The sequence below is a fragment of the Mauremys mutica genome, chromosome 10, assembly GCF_020497125.1.
Source record: "Mauremys mutica isolate MM-2020 ecotype Southern chromosome 10, ASM2049712v1, whole genome shotgun sequence".
Classification (NCBI taxonomy): Eukaryota; Metazoa; Chordata; order Testudines; family Geoemydidae; genus Mauremys; species Mauremys mutica.
In genome coordinates, this window is record NC_059081.1 from 53230362 (window position 1) to 53249027 (window position 18666).

Genomic DNA, 18666 nt, shown 5'->3' on the forward strand with positions numbered 1-18666 from the left:
TGGTCACTTGAAGCATCCTGCCACCAGTTTGAATAGGTGCCTTTAGCTTTTATATTTCAATGAATGTAGCAAACGTAGAGGTATCTGATGCCTCTGGTGCACCTTTTTAATTAATACAAGTTAACAACTGTTGTGGCTTCTGGAGTAAGCAACTGTTAAGCATACAGATTTAGACTTCTAGCATATAAGGTGGTTAGCACCCAAATCCCATGCCCATGCCACTGGCAGTTGGGTGCCCTTAGCTCCCGTAGTCAATCCCAACCATAGATATTCTTGCTAGAGGGAAAAGCCATCTTAAAAATATGACAGAAAAATGACTGCATTATCTTTTAGTAAAATGGATAATAAAATGCATACAAATTATGGGCGAGGTCCTTAGTGGGTGTAAATTGGTCCACTGAATTTAGTGGAGCTGCACCAGTTTACACCAGCCAACGATCTGGCCCATAGTTTTTATGCATTTTATTATCCATTTTACTAAGAAAGAATGCTGACTTTGCATAAAAATGAATAAAAACTATGAGCAACCTGCACAATTGATGGCTATAGCAAGCATGATTGGGACTTCATTTATTTGTGTGATGTACTTGTCTCACAAGTGGCTTCACAATTCATTCCTGCAGAGAGGGGGGCCCATCCACACCAGGCTCTCTTCTACTCCTGCCTGACTAACCTTAGGAGTCAAGGCAATGCAGAGCTACATTATGCATTAGTAAGAAGTAATGCCTCTCCTCACCTCGCCTTCCTGAAATATAATTGTGAAGTATAAAACTCATAGGGTTTATACCAGATGGGTCTACACCAGAATCCCAAATCTGATGACTCCTTTAACTTTGGATCCAAACTTTGCTGCTTAGCCCCTTCCCTAGCTGATTTGGCACAGTCCAATAAATGTTCTGATGCCCTGACATAGTCCATGGAGGCAAAGCATTCAATGCAACTGCTTGACATTACATGTGACTAGTAAAAAATATGTTTTCTTTATTTGTTAAATCAGAAAAAGTAGTTAAGTTTCAAGCTTTGAAGTAAACCTAGCTGGAATAGCTGCTGCAAATACACCTCCTTTGTACATCTGGAGAACAGTACTTCAGTCCACTGTTAAAATGTTAAAGAAGGTAAAATGTAGCTATCGGTGGTTCACAGTCCAAATGGAAGGGCATATCAAGTGGGGTTCCACAGGGATCAGTTCTGGGTCTGGTTTTGTTCAATATCTGCATCAATGATTTAGATAATGGCACGGAGAGTACACTTACAAAGATTGTGGATGGTACAAACCTGGGAGAGGTTGCAAGTGCTTTGGAGGATAGGATTAAAATTCAAAATGATCTGGACAAACTGGAGAAATGGTCTGAAGTAAATAGGATGAAATTCAATAAGGACAAATACAAAATACTCCACTGAGGAAAGAATAGTCAGTTGCACACATACAAAATGGGAAATAACTGCCTAGGAAAGAGCACTGCAGATAGAGATCTGGGGGTCATAGTGGATCACAAGCAAACATAATTCTTGGATATATTAGGAGGAGTGTTGTAAGCAAGACACAAGAAGTAATTCTTTCTCTCTACTCCACACTGATTAGGCCTCAACTAGAGTACCTTGTCTAGTTCTGGGTGCCACATTTCAGGAAAGATGTGGACAAATTTGAAGAAAGTCCAGAAAAGAGCAACAAAACATGTCTAGAAAGCATGACCTGAGGGAAGATTGAAAAAAATTAGGTTTGTTTAGTCTGGGGAAGAGAAGACTGAGAGGGAACATGATAATGGTTTTCAAGTACATAAAAGGTGGTTACAAGGAGGAGGGAGAAAAATTGTTCTTGTTACCCTCTGAGGATAGGACAAGAAGCAATGGGCTTAAAGTGAAGCCAGGGCGGTTTAGGTTGGACATTAGGAAAAACTTCATAATTGTCAGGGTGGTTAAGCACTGGAATAAATTGCCCAGGGAGGTTGTGGAATCTCCATCATTTGAGATTTTTAAAAGCGGGCTGGACAAACATCTGTCAGGGATGGCCTAGATAATATTAAGTCCTGCCTTGAGTGCAGGGGACTATACTGGAAGACCTCTTGAGGTCCCTTCCAGTTCTACAGTTCTATGATTCTATGTTGTATGTGTTGTTTTGACATTTATTTAAACTTTAGCTCTGTCATCTAGGTTTTCAACGTGGCCTCTACTTATGGATATATGTATGGAAATTAGACCAGGGGCATATGCTGGGGTCTGCACCCGGTAAAGCTCAGGTGGGGTGTTAGGCGCAAGGGTGGCCTTCAGACATGTTTGCTTCCCCTTGATCCTTGAACCAGTTGGTGCTGGATCAATTTCTTGGCATAACAGACTCTTCAGGCTGCTCTGCATTATTATGGCTGCCTATGGTCCCAAGCAGTAGGGGATTGCCTGGGTATAGGGATGACCCAGTAACATTCCCTTTCACCAAGACCAAGGAGAAGTGGCAGAGGAAGCATTGGACCACTCGAGGATCCCCTTATACAAGGTAAATCCTCCAGTGGCTGTCTGAAGTGGGGCTAGGACCACTTGCACTGTCAGAATGATGCAAAGCAGATTCAGTGGGGCTGAGTGGAATTTAGCCCAGTTCCTTCTAATGGGGCACAGAGGCATTCACTGTAGATGCCAGTTTTGCGCTCATTTCCTGTTTTAAGTCACCCTTGTTAATTGGTAACAAGCCCCTTTATTTATTTATTTATTTCTCCATAATCAAATACTTCAAGCAGCCAAATGATTTTTCCCCTGAGCTCTAAGACCTGTCAGACCAAAATCTCTTTATATATTTTTTTAAGTTACAGTTCTAAACTTCTAATGGCAGAGCTATCACAGCTAAAGCTCTGGTATTTGAGACACCTGCTAATCACTGCTACAGCAATGCCTGAAGTGATCATTTCACAATATGCCGTTTGGGGACTTCTCACTAATCCATGTTCAGGTGTTTAAGAATAATAGGTTCGCTTCTGTTGCTCTATATGTGAGCTGGTCTTGCTAAAACTGTCTCCCTACTTTATCTGCAAAAGCAAGTTTTTATTTTAAAAAAATTCTGTACATTTATAAATCAAAATTTTCTGCAATCTCATGTGAACTGTAGATTTATTGTTATTACCTTCTCTGTGGTTGAGGGAGAGGAGCAATCTGCTTGGTCCTTCAGGTCTATCATTCAAGAGATGCTCAGGAAAGGATGTGATATCTCCAAGACACAAGATGATGAGGAATTAAAGACAGCAGTCACACACAACAGATGATAGCAATAATGGCAACAGAGTATTACTATGGATCCTCTTCTCTTTATTCCTCAGCAAATCCCCTAGTAAATTATGGAGATAATGAAACACATTTTAAAATAATGATTCACTGTGATAACAAGAAAACCCTCAAGCTTCATTTAACATATGACTTGATTGGTCCAGTCCCCTTACCATTTACCATACTGTGATAATATTTGACATTCACCAACCAAGGAAAATAGAATGCTGAAGGGCCAATGCTCTGTATGCACCAGAACCTCCCACAGGAGCTAATGGGAGGCTGGAGTATGAAAAGAATACAAAGATGAACAACCCCAGAGAGCTGCAAGAGACATTCATTCATGTTCAGCTCGGAGTGTATCCAGAGTGATTCCCTTGACTTCACTGGTGTTACCCCAGATTTACCCCAGTATAACTAAGTTCAGAATTTGGTCCACCATGCCAGACTTAGGCACAATGAGTTTAAGAGAGCCAGGAGAGTTTGGGCAAAAGCTGCCCCTTTAAAAAAGGAGCAGCATGTGCTCCCCAACCCATTTTTGCACCAACCATTTCTGCTCTTTTGGCTGGTGTGGAGTGGAGACAGGATCATTGTCCCTTCCTCATCTCTTTTGGGAGGCTAGCAGTCATACTGCCACAGGCACTAGCCTGAATAAATCCCAGGAGGAGTTCTACCTGGCCTTTAAGGGCTTCCCTCTGCGGCTCACTAGTTCCCTGCGCTGGGGCAAATGGAGGAAGGGCAAATTCTTGGTTCTTCCATCATGCCAGTGCTTTTCAGGTAGCTACACCTTTGAGGGCACTAGTAGAGGGATGTTCACGTTCTCTGCAACAGGCCTATGCCTGCCAGCTTTGCAAAGGGGACAGAACCGCACAGGGCTGAGCACAACCCATGGTTCCATGGTTTAATGTGTGGCATATTTACTTGCAGTGTTGTGCACAAAATATCTGTTTTCCCCATTCTATACTTAAAGACAGTATCAGGATAATAATACCAGCTGCCAATCTCTACCTTCCCTGATCACACTCGTCTGTCGACACTGTGCACTGGAACTAAGAGAAGACGTTTCCATAGGCTATGTTTCAATGGTAGGCAAATAACATTACTGGCTCTCTGTCATCCCTACCCTATGAAAAGCATTGGTAGTTTTGTAAATGGAGATTGGCCTAATGGCAGACATAGTAACTGTCCCTTTGGCTGGGCAGGGCATACCTAGGAAGGTTTGATATAAATGTGTGTCAATGAGCAGCATGATATTCATAAGTACAGCACAAATCTATACCAAGGAGAATGTTGCTGCACAAGAAAATCTTATAATCTAATCATTTTGCAGGAGTCTGTTCAAGGAAGCTCTATTGTTTTGTTTTCACATACAATGCCCTGCAATATATGTGAAAAATGTTTAATTAACAGACCTGCTCTTGTCACAAGTGAGCTTTCAGCTGCATTTTTTTCATTCCACCCACAGAAAGCATCAGTAATCAAGAATTATATGATGCCATGTGCCAAGTTCAGGGAAGCAAAATCCAACATGCTTCCTCCCCCACAAGCAGGTTGTAAGGCATTAGTTATCCCTGGGAGGTGGGGGAGGAGTACAGCTGCTATTCTAGCATGTGACTCGAAGAGAGTTTGAAACCCCTCTGCACCACTTCCCATATGGCATTAGGTCTGAAAGAACCAAACAATCATAACAGCATAGAAGAGCATTTTCTTTGTTTATTTTCTTCATTGATTTTAGATCACAAACAAAAATCAAACAAAACCATAGAAAAGATATGTTAAATTTCCTTCCCAAAAATGAATGAAATACATAATCCTTTACTCAAGTGTCAGGGGGTAGCCGTGTTAGTCTGTATCCACAAAAACAACAAGGAGTCTGGTGGCACCTTAAAGACTAACAGATTTATTTGGGCATAAGCTTTCGTGGGTAAAAAACCTCACTTCAGATGCATCTGAAAAAGTGAGGTTTTTTACCCACTAAAGCTTATGCCCAAATAAATCTGTTAGTCTTTAAGGTGCCACCGGACTCCTTGTTGTTTTTATAATCATGTACTAATTCCCAAATCATGTATTCCAGCATTACTGTTTAATCTGTAAATTAACCTGTGTGTTATATATACACACACGTGTATATAAAGCTAAAATAGAAATAACATCCCCCTTTCCTGCCCCATCCCCATTCTAACTACCTGTGCACATACTAGTTTTATTCTTACTTATACCCAGCACACAAAACAATATATCTAAAACTTTACATGAAGAATTTGCAAACATTTACTAAAGTTCAAAACTGGTTCCAGAGCTTATTAAATTCTTTCATGTTGTTCTCTAGCACATACATTTTTTTTTCATATGAGGACATGACTGCAAGATTCATAGAGACATTCTACCGCTCCCAAGACAAATGGAACAGAAGCAATGCCATAAAATATATAAATTACTTATATTTGTTGTTGGTTTTTGATGGGAGGAGTAATCTAATGTTATTAGTTTGCATCAAATTACAAGGTAAAGTAGGTAAAAGTCTGATTTCTTCTCTTTGAGGAAAATGAAAAACATCATTACAAATGATTCCTTCCCCCCCACTCCCTCCTTTTACTGTAGATCTGAAATTCATATTAATTCACATTAGCTGAAATTCACCCCTGTGCACAAGGCCAGCACAAGCTCCATGCACAATGTTAATGCCACTTAACTCCTCCTTTGAAAACTTGGGTGGAACTTAATGGTGCTGATCCTCAGCACAAGGATGAATTTCTCACCACTATGTACATGAGTTAAAAATTATCATTGACATTACCATTGAGTACATGACCCAAATATATCCACTACTTCCTTCTGATTCTGGTGGTAACGAGCTGCTGATTGGTAATTTCTTGGATCTTTTCACTGATAATGAAGTCTTCAACCAATGCCCAGAGTCCCTCATAGGTACATTTTCTAAGGATTCTAGTTTTCTGTCCGATGTTTTGGTATATCTCCCAGCTGTATGTTAGCACTGAAGTTACATTTGAATTGAAAATTCTCAGTCTTGTGCCGGTGTTATGTGTCTTTGATTTCCAACATTACATTTAGTAAATGCTGTGGTTGCTTTTCCTATCCTAGATGTCATTTCCTTCTTGAAGTCTCTGTTGGCCACTATGGTACTGCCCAGGTAGGTGAACTGTTCTACTCTCTTGATATTTTTGCTTTCTAATGTGATGCTACCATTTGACATCTGGGTTTCAAGGATGTTTCAGAATAACTAACTAATTCTGAGACCTGTTTGGCCTGTTGTTTTTGCCAGGTTATCTGTCTTTGTAAGTTTCAGGTGGTGTCACTCAATAGCACAATCTCATCAGTAAAATGTAGGTCTTGCAGGGCCGATGCAACCATTTAGGCGACCTAGGCAGTTGAGGGGCGCCATTTTCTTTGGCAGCGACCGCGGCGGCCGGATCTTTGGCTGCCCCAGTCACCGCCGGCATTTAGGCGGAGGGAGCTGGGGCAGGGGAGCGTGGGGAGGGCCGCCTGCAGCAAGTAAGGGGGCAGGGGGCAGCACGCAGGGGCACTCCCCGCCCCAGCTCACCCCTGCCCCGCCTCGTCCCCGAGCACGCCGTGGCTGCTTCACTTCTCCTGCCTCCCAGGCTTGCGGCGCCTAAGCTGATCGGTGCCGCAAGCCTGGGAGGTGGGAGAAGTGAAGCAGCGACGGCGTGCTCAGGGTGCTCGTGCACGAGCAGGGGTGAGCTGGGGCGGGGGGGTGCCTCAGGGCGGGGGGTAGGGAGCTGCTGCAAGGGGACAGGGAGGGCGCAAGGAGGTTTGGCCTAGGGCACGAAACATCCTTGCACCGGCCCTGAGGTCTTGTAGGCATTTGCCATACACCCATGCTTTATCAGTGTTTTTGTTGTATACTTCATTGCTAAGTCTATGGCAATGCCAAATAAAAGCAGAGATAAAATGCAGCTGTGTTTGATGCCAGTGTCCACATTGAACTGTTCTGTTGTCTGGGTTTTAATCTTTACAGGGCACTTCACATCTCGGTACATACTCTTGATAATGGTAGCAACTGCAGGGCTGAAGAATTATTCAACAATGGGGGGCCATCAAATATCTTTTGAAAAATCAGTGAAATTGATGAGAGGAGTTTGCCATTCTATACATTCTTTATGTGACTAGCTGATCTACATAGGATCTCTTGGGCCTGAATACAGCCTCTTCTTCTCTAAGCTTTGCATCAACTACCCTTTTTATCCTGCATAATGTCACACTGCGGAAGGCTTTCCCTACCCACAGAGAGTTGTGCAACTTATCTCCGGTTTTAGCGTTTTGCCTTGGAAATAATTAATCAGGGCTATACGTATAAATCACTTTCATTACATTTTAATTAAGAATGTGTTCTCCCAGAGCTGCATCATCCAGAGGAAGATTACCCAAGGGAGAACCAGTCCCTTAACGCCACACATGTGCTGACCTTATTACAGCTAGGCAAACTGTTTGAATCACAGCCCCTTTTCTCATTCCAAGCCCAGACAGGGGGCCAGATACAGAAGATACAACTATGGGAGTCTAACGGAGATTCAGGCTGTGTCATATAGATGAGAACTGAGTGCTCGCAGCTGAGACATCAGGGAGAGAAGTCTGTGATAAACGTATACTGCAGTACTGACAAAGAAAAGACCGTGTAATGCTTCTCTAGCCCCCAGGAAGTACTTTCCTAATCTTAGTTTTCTTTGTTCCAGTGTCGTACAGCAATTCAGCTTTTCAAATATGTAATTTCTGCTCTCACCCACTCCTTTATACATGAGGTACATCCAGATTTATGATAGGAGTTTAATATTTTCAAGATCCACAAACTGAGTTTTAATACGAAAGGTTGTATAGACTTCTTGTGCATCCTGTCCACCCACAAAACCAGTGGGAAAGCAGGAGGTTTGTGTGTGGCAGGGGCACATTGAGAAACTGATATTAAAATGATGAAATGGTTTTATGGCTTAGGCATGGGAAAGAATGGGTCACAGAATGAGTTAAACAGAACTGGAATTACACTCTCTTGAGTGCAGTAAGATCTATATTATCCAGCTGTGTATCTCAGTGTAATCCCATGGATTTCTAGTTCCAGTGAGGGAGGAAATTGTATGTACACAGAGAAAACATTTGGACTGAACCACCATTAGCTCTAAATACACCATTCAGACAAAAACAACAAAAGAAAAAATATATCCTCCAAAGCTGCTTTTCCCATCCACTGGGGCAACAGCTGGTAGCCATTGGAAATACCTGATTAGGTGTATTTTCCCCTCATTTTCAATGAGCTCTACCATCCTTCTCCTCTTCTGTATTGAATAAATGGGTTGCTGTCTGCCTGTCTTATCTAGGACAAAGGGCCCATTAAGGAGGCACAATCAGCTTCATGAATGCAACTGCAGAAGTCTGATGCAAGACTCCAAAAGGGCAAGAGGAGGACTGTGGCTGACTCACCATGACTCCTTTGAGCAGGACCAAAGAGAACGCATGCTGCACTCTGTCAAAACCTGGGGAGGCTCCTGCTACTGTGAGTGCTCCATCACAGAATTCTGACGGAGTACAAATGGAGTTTTTTCTGCCCCTTCAGGTAGGCTGTGCAAGTGAAAGAAGAAGTAGGTAAAGTGGGAAAGGGCTGAGTGGGAGTGGGCATGAGATAGCAATGAATAGAGTCAGAAGTAGTTGGACAATGACTGGAAGGATTCAATCCTCAACTATGACCAGTATGGGCTGGATGCCTCATTGGGGGAACTCCAAAGAGAGCCATTTGCAGCTCCCCAGTCCTCGGCCTGTCCAGGGGCCAGTTCAATTACCAGCATAATTGAGAGCAACCCCAGGGCTACTTGTAATTTAGAGCAACCCAAAGAGCCATCTACCAGCTAGTGACCACCAGAAAAGATCTTCATTATAACTGCCTCTAACCTCAGGAACAACCCAGGTGAATGTCCTCAGTGAGCCCCCTGGACCTTTGGGCATACGTTAGAGCTGTGTGAAGGCTGCTCTAATTTACAATGGCCACCAATAGGGCTGTTCCACAGATGGGGCAGATATATGTGGTGCAAGGTACTGGTCTAAACATGAATATGGGCAGCAGAATTTGGGCCATAATACATATATTTGAATTAACTGAAAATGGGTCATGATAAAATGTCATCAGAAATATTGTACAAAAGGATAAAGGATAAGAACTTTTAAAAGAGGCAATCAGGACTGGAGCCAATTTGATGATCAGCTAGTTAGCACATTTAGCGAAAATTCATGGATCATTGTCAGGGTTACTTTTTACCTCTAGGAAAGTAACAATTCATGTCTCTCAAAAGTATCCAGGCTCAGCTTGACACACCACCTGATCAATCTGAAAAGAAGCAAAACAAACTATTTTGAAAATGCTAAACACAGCAGTGAACGATATCTGACTCAGGCTAATAAATACAGCCCAAGCTCAAAATATGTGCAACTTAGAAACCACCCAAAGGAATTAATTTCCTGTAATTTTGGTAGTAAAGGTATGATTAATACCACCAGAAAACGGTGATGGTGACTTTTAAAATTATTTTTTAAGGTGAGGTAGTGAATAGAGGAGACAGTAAAGGGAAACACTTGATTTTTGTTTGGAATGGAAGATGATAGGTACAAGGCAAAACACCTGGCAGGGAGTAGCCTTCACTTTTACATTCTCCAATTGGCTGCTACACTTACATTACATGCATACAGCCAAATTCAGTGCTGATTCAGACCCGGTAGAGTCACAGGTCACACAGCCATAGCAGTACAGTTTAATTCATTTTTCTGCCAGTCTTCTGACCCAAACTACACACCGCGTGTAACTTATGCCACCACCTTTGTGACCAGTGAATTTGGCCTTGCAATTTTGGGTTTAATTCTGATCTCTGTGTTTTACACCATTGTGGAATAAATGTTTATATTTACATATACATTTACACTGGTATAAGTTGTATTGGCAAGGTCTTAGGCAAGCACTGAGAAGCAGTGCTGATTATCTGTGTCACTCCTGGATTATCTTCAGTAAAGGATTTACCTTGGATGAAATCACATGTGCCTCCACATCCATAGAATAGATTTTGCTGATTTAAGCCCTAAATGGGTTAGTTTAATAAAAGGGAACAAGACAGGGTTACTCTTTGCGCTCATTCTGGAACCCTTTGCACTATTCCATGCAACGCAATTACTGTTATCAGACGGGGCACACATTGATCCCTGTTTTATCTCTGTCCTTTGCAAGCACATCCTAACACATTACTTCCTAATCATTTTTAAAGTGCCATTTTGGGGGTAATTTCTCTGGCTTCAGAAATATGTTACAGAAAAACAGAGGCATTTCCCAGATGATTTTCTAAAGAAGATTTGAATAAATTTAAGAGTAAGTTTCCCTTCACCTGTGTTTTTAATTCTATTAAATACCTAAGAGTGTGCTTATCTCACCGAACTTCTGATCCTTTAAAATTAAATTACCCTCCCTTAGTGAACCAGATCAAAAAAAGACCTAGTAAAGTAGAATAATCTTAGCTTGTCCTGGTTTCCTTAATTAAGCACTATTAAGATGAATGACCTCCCCCATGTGAATTACCTCCTTTGAGGTCCTCCCTGTTTTGCTGCCCTTGAGTTATCTTTAAAAGCTGTAATGGGACTTGTTAACAATTTTAGTGTGTTTGTGGGACTGGGAGGAGGAGATGTATAATGGAAATGGAACCCTGGATTGACTGGTCCTATGCATTTTACAGCAAAAAGTTTTATGTAACTGGAAAATGGGTCTTGTCATCCCCGCCCCACAAACTTTTGTTTTTGAAAGAAAACCTTAAAAATTTCAAAGACTTTATTTACTATCAATAACAACAAAAATAGTTTTGTTGCAGTTTTTTATAGGAAAAATAAATCATTTCCCATCCATCTCTATTGTTGCATCCACCCTCCCTTAAGGAGTACTATTTTTTAACACATAATTGTGCCTTTTGTTAAACTGTACAATAGTGATCCACAAAAGCAATAGGTTAATATTGTTATTACTGGGATTATTCTTTACCCCAAGCTGTGGCAGTAGTGTGCCTAGTGTAGCACCTCTCAGAGGCAAGCAGTCTACAAGTAGGCAGGCCATGTATCCGGTTATAAACCAGACAGTCCTGCTTTTCTAATGTTAGTTCCTTGTTCAATACAGAGACAAATCCGGATGTGGTTTTGCCTAGTATCACATGGGGGATGCCATAATGAAAAGGGTGGCACTCGTCCCCCGCCGGCATGACCTTGCCCAAACCATGCTCCTGAGGTCACGCCAGCAGTGGTGGGACAGCCCACTGCCAGAAGTACCAGAATGTCTGGTATTCTGGTAATGTGTGAGTGGCCACCCTAACTACAGGCACTAGTCGTGGTGGGTCCCAATATCCTCTCAGACACATGGCCAAGGGAAAGGTTTTATTAGGCAGGGAAGGGGAAAGGTTGTAGATGCTTAAACAGTTACAATTCGAAGTGAGAAACAGTGGGTCTTATTTGGCTCCATGGGGCAGTCCAGTAAAGAGTCAGGGCTCTTCAGGCCTAGTGCCTGGAGTGCCCTCTCTGGTCCAAGCAAGTAAGGATTCAAGGCCCAGTCTCTGATGGGGCCTCTCTGCACTGGCTCCCTAGACAGGCGCCGCTGCTCCCCCATAAACCCACACAGATGTGCAACTGGCTGTGATGTTCCACAGTTCCTGGGGGTTCTCTTCAGGTCCCTCCTGCTATGCAGTTCCCACTCCTATACATGGCCTGGCCAACTCCTGGCTCAGGACCTCTCTTTATCTAGTCAGGGGAAAGGGAAGTGCAATAGGGAGGAAAACATAGTCCCTGTTTAGCCAGGAGGAAAGAGATGTACAGTGGGTAGGGGACTGCTAGGAGATCCATCACAATATGAAACAGCCCTAGATGGAAGAAAAGTGGGAATGCCCTCTGCTTGTGCTCCTGGGGTACTTACTACCCAAAGGGGCCCTACCATCCCCTCTGCACACCTCAGATGTTACATGCCCCTGAGGAGAATGCAGCAGGTACCATCACTTTGTGCATCTTGGATTAATAGTGCCTCCCACAGACACTGTACCTCCGAAGGCACCCTATCACCATATACAGGGTGCAGGCCTGCAGAACAATCTCGTCCATAGTTACACACCATGTGCCCTTCATCTTCAAGATGCTGTGCACACGTCAATAATTAATTATCCCAATACTCCTGCAAGGTATGGCATGTATATATGTATTACAATCTCCAGTTTTATAGATAGAGAAACTGTGACAGATGGAGGCTAAGCAACTAGCCCCAAACCATAGAAAGAGTAAATGTAAAAGCCAGGATTTGAACTCAGAAGTTCCTGCTTCTTTGTCCCATATTCCAACCACCAAACCTGAGCTTTTTCATGTTACTCATTTTAGCTAAAACTCCCCATTGAAGGCAGTGGGAGTTATGCTTAAAACAAATTGCAGTCTATGGCCCTCTATCATTATTACATAGGACCATTTCTCAGAAAGCAGAGAGCACATTATCTGCGGTGTTATAAGCAATGCTTCTTTGCTAGGAATCTGAGAACAGCAGGTGCTTATTATTCCCTGTCAAAATATTGTGGCGTAAGCTATTTCATACAAAGTTTAATGATCTGACCTGCTCCAGGTAAACTATTAGGAAGGAAATTAATTAGTTGAGGCCCAGAGGTACGGATAACCTAACTACAGAAACAACTATCATTCCCTACAGGAACTGCAGCTGTAGCACTGATTTTTTTTTCTGTCAAGTAGGAAGATCATTCAAATCCCTTCAACAGATGAGTGTTCAATAATTTTATTTTTAAATGCAGTCTTTGAAGGTTATTTTGGTGAGTGCTGGCTCTGAAAACCAATGTAACCAGATAACGCTTCATGATTGAAGGCAGCTGCTTACTCTTATGTATACAGGTGTTGCACTCAGATACAGAAAGAAGTATATTACTGTATAAATCCAGCTATCAACCATGGCTCAAACAGTGCCCTTGTTTTCTACATCACAAGTGGGTAAAGTTCGACTTGCCTTTATGGATACAGAATGGACAAACTTCTGTAGCCACTTTGAAAAAGACATAAAGGAGATGACAACAGATAACTGATGAAAATCTTTCCAAGAGTTAGGAATAACATTAGAAATCATACTATGAGTGGGAGGACAGGGAGAATCTCCAGGCTCAAAGTCTGGTTCACTTTCATTCACATCTATCGATAGATAGATAGATAGATATAAAATGGTTAATTCTGGAAGTGCTGACTAGTAATATTAATGGGACACGTACTGACTCTAGCCAGAATATATAACAAGAGTGCTGGTCATTTTATTATTCTACTTTGTAGAGCTATACTTATTCAGGTAAAGATTCAGTTACAACATGCTAACAAAGTCAGAGAGTATTGGAAGGGGAACTCTCATATGTCTCTCCCCATATGTGATTGAAGCAGGGAGAAAGTCAACGAAGGGCAACCTAACAAATTTACCCAAGATTTCTGAAAGTGCCCATGCATTTTGGATGTCCAAACTGAGACAACTTGGAGTTGATATTCAGAAGTGCTAAGTACCCGGTACTCTAAATGAAGTTTCTTTGAGCAAGATATATTAAACTCTCTTCAGTTTAGTTTCAAAATTCTCATTTTTGATATGTGGCTTACCACAATGAGTTTTACAGCAAGTTCCGTGTGTGTGACTTTAGGCACTACATGAGGAAGGACTAATATTCTTGGACCACATAAGATGACAAAATAATTTTAAATCCACATCTGTTCCTCAATATTAACAGGCCTTATTTTCCTTTTAAAATACATTATATTTTTCTTCCTAATATTAAGAATATAAAGTCTCTTAAAATTGTTCATTCCATATAACATTATTAGAATAATTGGTTCGTTGACACCAAGACAATTAAAGTCTAATCTATTCTTCCTAACACAGCTAAGTGAACGGACTATTTGCTAGTTGCCTAAAGAAAAAAAGCAAACCTCCCCTTGCTGTTAACTCAGAATATTTTCAGTGGGAAATACCAGAAAAAAAACATGGCCATATGTTAATGTAAAGCAAGTTAAGTAATAGTGAAAGTTTTCTAATGTTCAAAGTAAGTGTTAAAAAATATATCCTGAGTTGCACAATCAATCCCAATTATCCTTATCTTGAACTAATCTTTCATACCATTAATCACTGTATCATCCAGTGTTTTGCCTTCTTAAATAAGAAGCATAGAATGCAGAATACTGCTTAATACTACCTGAGATATAAAGTTTGCCAGCGAAGATTAAATAGTAAAATAGAATTGTTAGCTGATTTAACTCTGAAAAGATGTACACTAAAGAAAATATGCCCTGGTCTTTTCTCTATTCTCTGATTGGCAGTTCATTTCTTCTAGGATCATTGTTATGGTCTGCAAGAACAGAAAGTAAAGCCTGCCTTTACAAATTTATCCCGAAGTTACTTCAAATAGCAGCCAATGTTATTCCAAGTTCAACAGGAACATTATCATGATTTGCAGATCTATTAAACTAGAGTGGCAGTCCTTTCCCTGCAACAATTTAGAGTATAGTACCTTCCTTCCCACATTTGAAGGATAGCTTGATTTAGAAAGATGTAAATCACTACAGTTTAGATTCTGCCGTCCTGACTCATGTTAATTATTAAAGTTATTCTGTGAGTTTCTCCTGGGTTCCAATATGACAACTCATGAAGTAAAGTGCTATTCAACATGAGTAAAGGAGGTAGAATCTGGACCTGTAAGATCTGGTAAACTGAGAGGTTTTCACATGCTGAATTGCTATTGTACAAAAAAAAAATAATAATAAATTGAAAATTAAAGATAGAGAATTACAGTAATAAATTTTTGAACTAATGCAGCAGGAATGTCTTGCCATATTGCAGGGCTATACTTTGATGTATGATGAATTGGAGACACACTGGAGATGAATGGACAGAAGAGAAAAAAAAAAGACGACTACCCTGAAGGATACATTAATCACACCATTGTTGAGCTACATATTTTGCTGATTAGCCCATTTTCTAAATGAGCAACGTGACTTCGTCTTTCTGAAATAGCGGCTTTTAGGGATCTGGACCTGGTGGAAAATTTATTGTTCCAACATTGAGCTACACTAGCAATGTTACTGGACACAAGTCTTAGCAACAAATAGTAAATTATGGAGAACATTGCCATTGTTGGCCTGCAAGCTGAGCAAAGAGTGAAAACAAAAGAGTGATGAAATTGTATATTCTTTCTTATTGAATTTGTAATCTTACAGTAGTTTTGCATTGTACAGACATATTGTAAGAGACAGTCCCGGCCTCAAAGCAATTGTGTCTAATCTGCACAGTTTCTGTAACAAATAAATATTCCAGTTCTGGATTTTTAAGCCGCTATAGTTATACCAGTACAACCTCTAGCCTTCATAGTTTTACTGACATAAACATGCATTGTACACAGTCTACATAGACAAGACAAATGGGTAAGAGGCAGAACAGAGGCAGAGAAAAGGAAGTAACTTACCCAAGGCCAGCCTTGACTGAAACATAGATAGCCTCCAGATTGATGAAAAATAAGAAAAGGTAGAGTTTTAACAGTACATATGACAATAAGAATTTTAAAAGGTATAGAAACTTTCATGCTTCAAGACATAAACCTACCTCCCCCTATTGGGTGTATTCGGGAAACTTCCTCTGGAGGAAGAATGGTCCATACCTGCTGGGTTTCTTAATCTTCTTCTGAAGCAGCTGGTGTGACCACAGTCAATGGCAAGATACTGGACCGTGTGGACCATTGGTCTCATCCTGCAGGGAAACTCCTATGTTTAATAATTACATTTTGCTCCAGACACTTGATGCCCAGGAATAAAATGACTCACTTGTTGTTCTTGGTAGAGTATGAGCTCTCCTGGGCATGGACTGCGTCCTACTATGTTTGCACACTACCTCTCATACTTTGGATGTGCCCATAATACAGATAAATCATTTATGTAATAGTATGTGTGGGAGGGAAGGGCTTTTTTGATATCATCTTCCCAATTCTGCTCCAGAAGACACACAGCCCAGTTGCTTGTACTAGAGCCTGCACACAGTTATCACCATTCAGAATGTTTTGCAAAGGGCAATTGTCTAAATAAGTCAAGGTTCTGAGGCAGCTAAGTCCCAGCCACTAACTAGTGTTTTTTGCATGCTCAGTTTTAGGATTTAGGTAGTACTTTGCAAATAGGAACTACTTATTTACTAGCAACTCCCTGTGTAGTAGGTAAATATTGTTACCATTTCACAAATTGGGGAGAAAACAAAACCAAAAATCAGTGAATGCAATTCAGTCCAAAATTTTTGAACTTGAGTATATAAATGTAGGCACCTATTTTCACATTTACTGTAAAAGACAAATGAGCATGGCATGATTTTCAGAAGTGCTGAACACTAACAGACCCCATCAAAGTCAGTGGACCTTTGGTTCCCCAAGTATGAAATTATTGGCCCTATATGAACTGAAAAAGCCATGAAGGAAGTCAGTTTTAGAGCTGGGATTAATCTCTTACTTAGTCTTCTAGGCTTCATTTCCTGTAGAGTTATTAAGCCCTGGTCTACACACAGCCCCGGGGTCGAACTAGGGTACACGAATTCAGCTACGTGAATAACGTAGCTGAATTCGAACTATCCTAGTTCGAATGACTTACCTGTCCAGACGCCGTGGAAGCGAACTCCGCGGCTCCAAGGTCGACTCCGCCAACTCCTCCTGCCGCAGTGGAGTACCGGAGTCGACCGCGGCGCTTCCGGAGTTCGAACTATCGCGTCTAGATCAGACGCGATAGTTCGAACTCCGAGAAGTCGAACTCGCCGCGTCGACCCGCGCGGTAAGTATCCTGAGATACCTCCCCTTGTGGCCAGAACTCTCACTGGTTTCACTGCAAAGGAGCAGAATCAGTTTCAAGCAGTTAGCTATTAAAGAACTTGCAGTGGATCTATGCCATCAACAGTACTTTGGGCTACACTGCACCCTACATCTGTAAACTGATCTGGTGTCTTCCCAAAAGTCAATGAATGTCTTTTTTGGACCCCAGTATGGGATCTCTATAAAGACAAGTTTTCTGTGCTAGTGATCAGTTTAATCTTTCAGGACAGTCTTCGCTAGGAAAAGGGCTAGACATTTTTTTTAATCTGCTTTACATTTCTAAATCATCCAAATTAAAGGAGGAGACCATAGCTATGGGTTTCAAAAGGTCCACAAAGCCCAACTGTATTCATAAAGCACATATCAGCTTGATATCTAAGCTCCACTATGCATGCAGTACATATTTTATAATTGCTGTGTACTACTGCAACTTTCAGATTTTAAAATTTTCACATATAGTTAAGTAAAAATATAGATACTCACACAAAAAGAACAGGAGTACTTGTGGCACCTTAAAGACTAACACATTTATTTTAGCATGAGCTTTCGTGAGCTGCAGCTCACTTCTTCAGATGCATAGAATGGAACACACAGACAGGGGATATTTATACATACAGAGAACATGAAAAGGTGGAAGTATGCATACACCTAAGTATTTAAGAGCAGAATGCTGCATTGCAGAGAGTTAATAGAAAATAGGTGGGTAGGGGCTAGAGGCTAAGACCTTAGGCTACATTTAATAAAAGATATATATGTAAAGGCTTAGGAACATTCATGTGTTATATAAAGCTATAGGCAAATACTTTTCATGGAGACAATGGATGAGAAAAGATTTAGAAATTCTGCAAACATAATAAGGCTATTCAAAGCTCTTTGATATCTCTTAGTATTTAGGATACTGTTTTCCCTAGTACTTCATTCAACTGTTGCATCTGTTTCTAATTAAACAGCATCTAATTGTTAGGGCAACCAGAAATCAATGAAAGAACAGCCTCACTATTCTAAAAATGGATTAACCTAAAATAATGAAAAGTCGCCTGTGTTTGGAATTTGTCTTGCTCTAGGTTCATTTACTGTTTGTACCCTCTGCCCTGTCACATGTGCTGTGTAAAAAGCAATAACTAGCCCTGACACTGTCTAGATCATTCTTGTCTCTATACAATTACATTCTTCCTCCAGCTATTTTTTCTAACCTTTATCAGTTAGGTGGGTTTTTAAACTTTCTTTGCTCCATTCTTCCTGTTCCCACTAATTCCAGTGGAATATCACAACATTTTTGTTAATTGTTCTATAGTAAAATCTCTCTCTGGTAGATAGTTTGAATTTTGAATTTATAGTTATAATTCCATCTATCATGCAGACTATAGCACCAGAGGAACTAATAATTTAAAATATGCTTAGAGCATTAGTATACATTCAGTACAGACAGGGTTGGAATTTTTAATGCTGATTTGATTGACCAGAAGTTCTTACTTTTAATTCTATCCATTTTTATCTTCCCCAGACATCACTAAACAATTAAATTGAG

General features: G+C 40.9%; 1 long non-coding RNA gene across 1 annotated transcript; it reads left to right on the top strand.

Moving 5' to 3' along the window:
- Window positions 1-6369: 6369 nt before the first annotated feature.
- LOC123378861 lies at window positions 6370-15487 on the top strand. Its single transcript, XR_006582768.1, has 3 exons — window positions 6370-6397; window positions 8595-8830; window positions 15140-15487. It is a non-coding gene; the product is annotated as an uncharacterized LOC123378861 (long non-coding RNA).
- Window positions 15488-18666: the final 3179 nt, after the last annotated feature.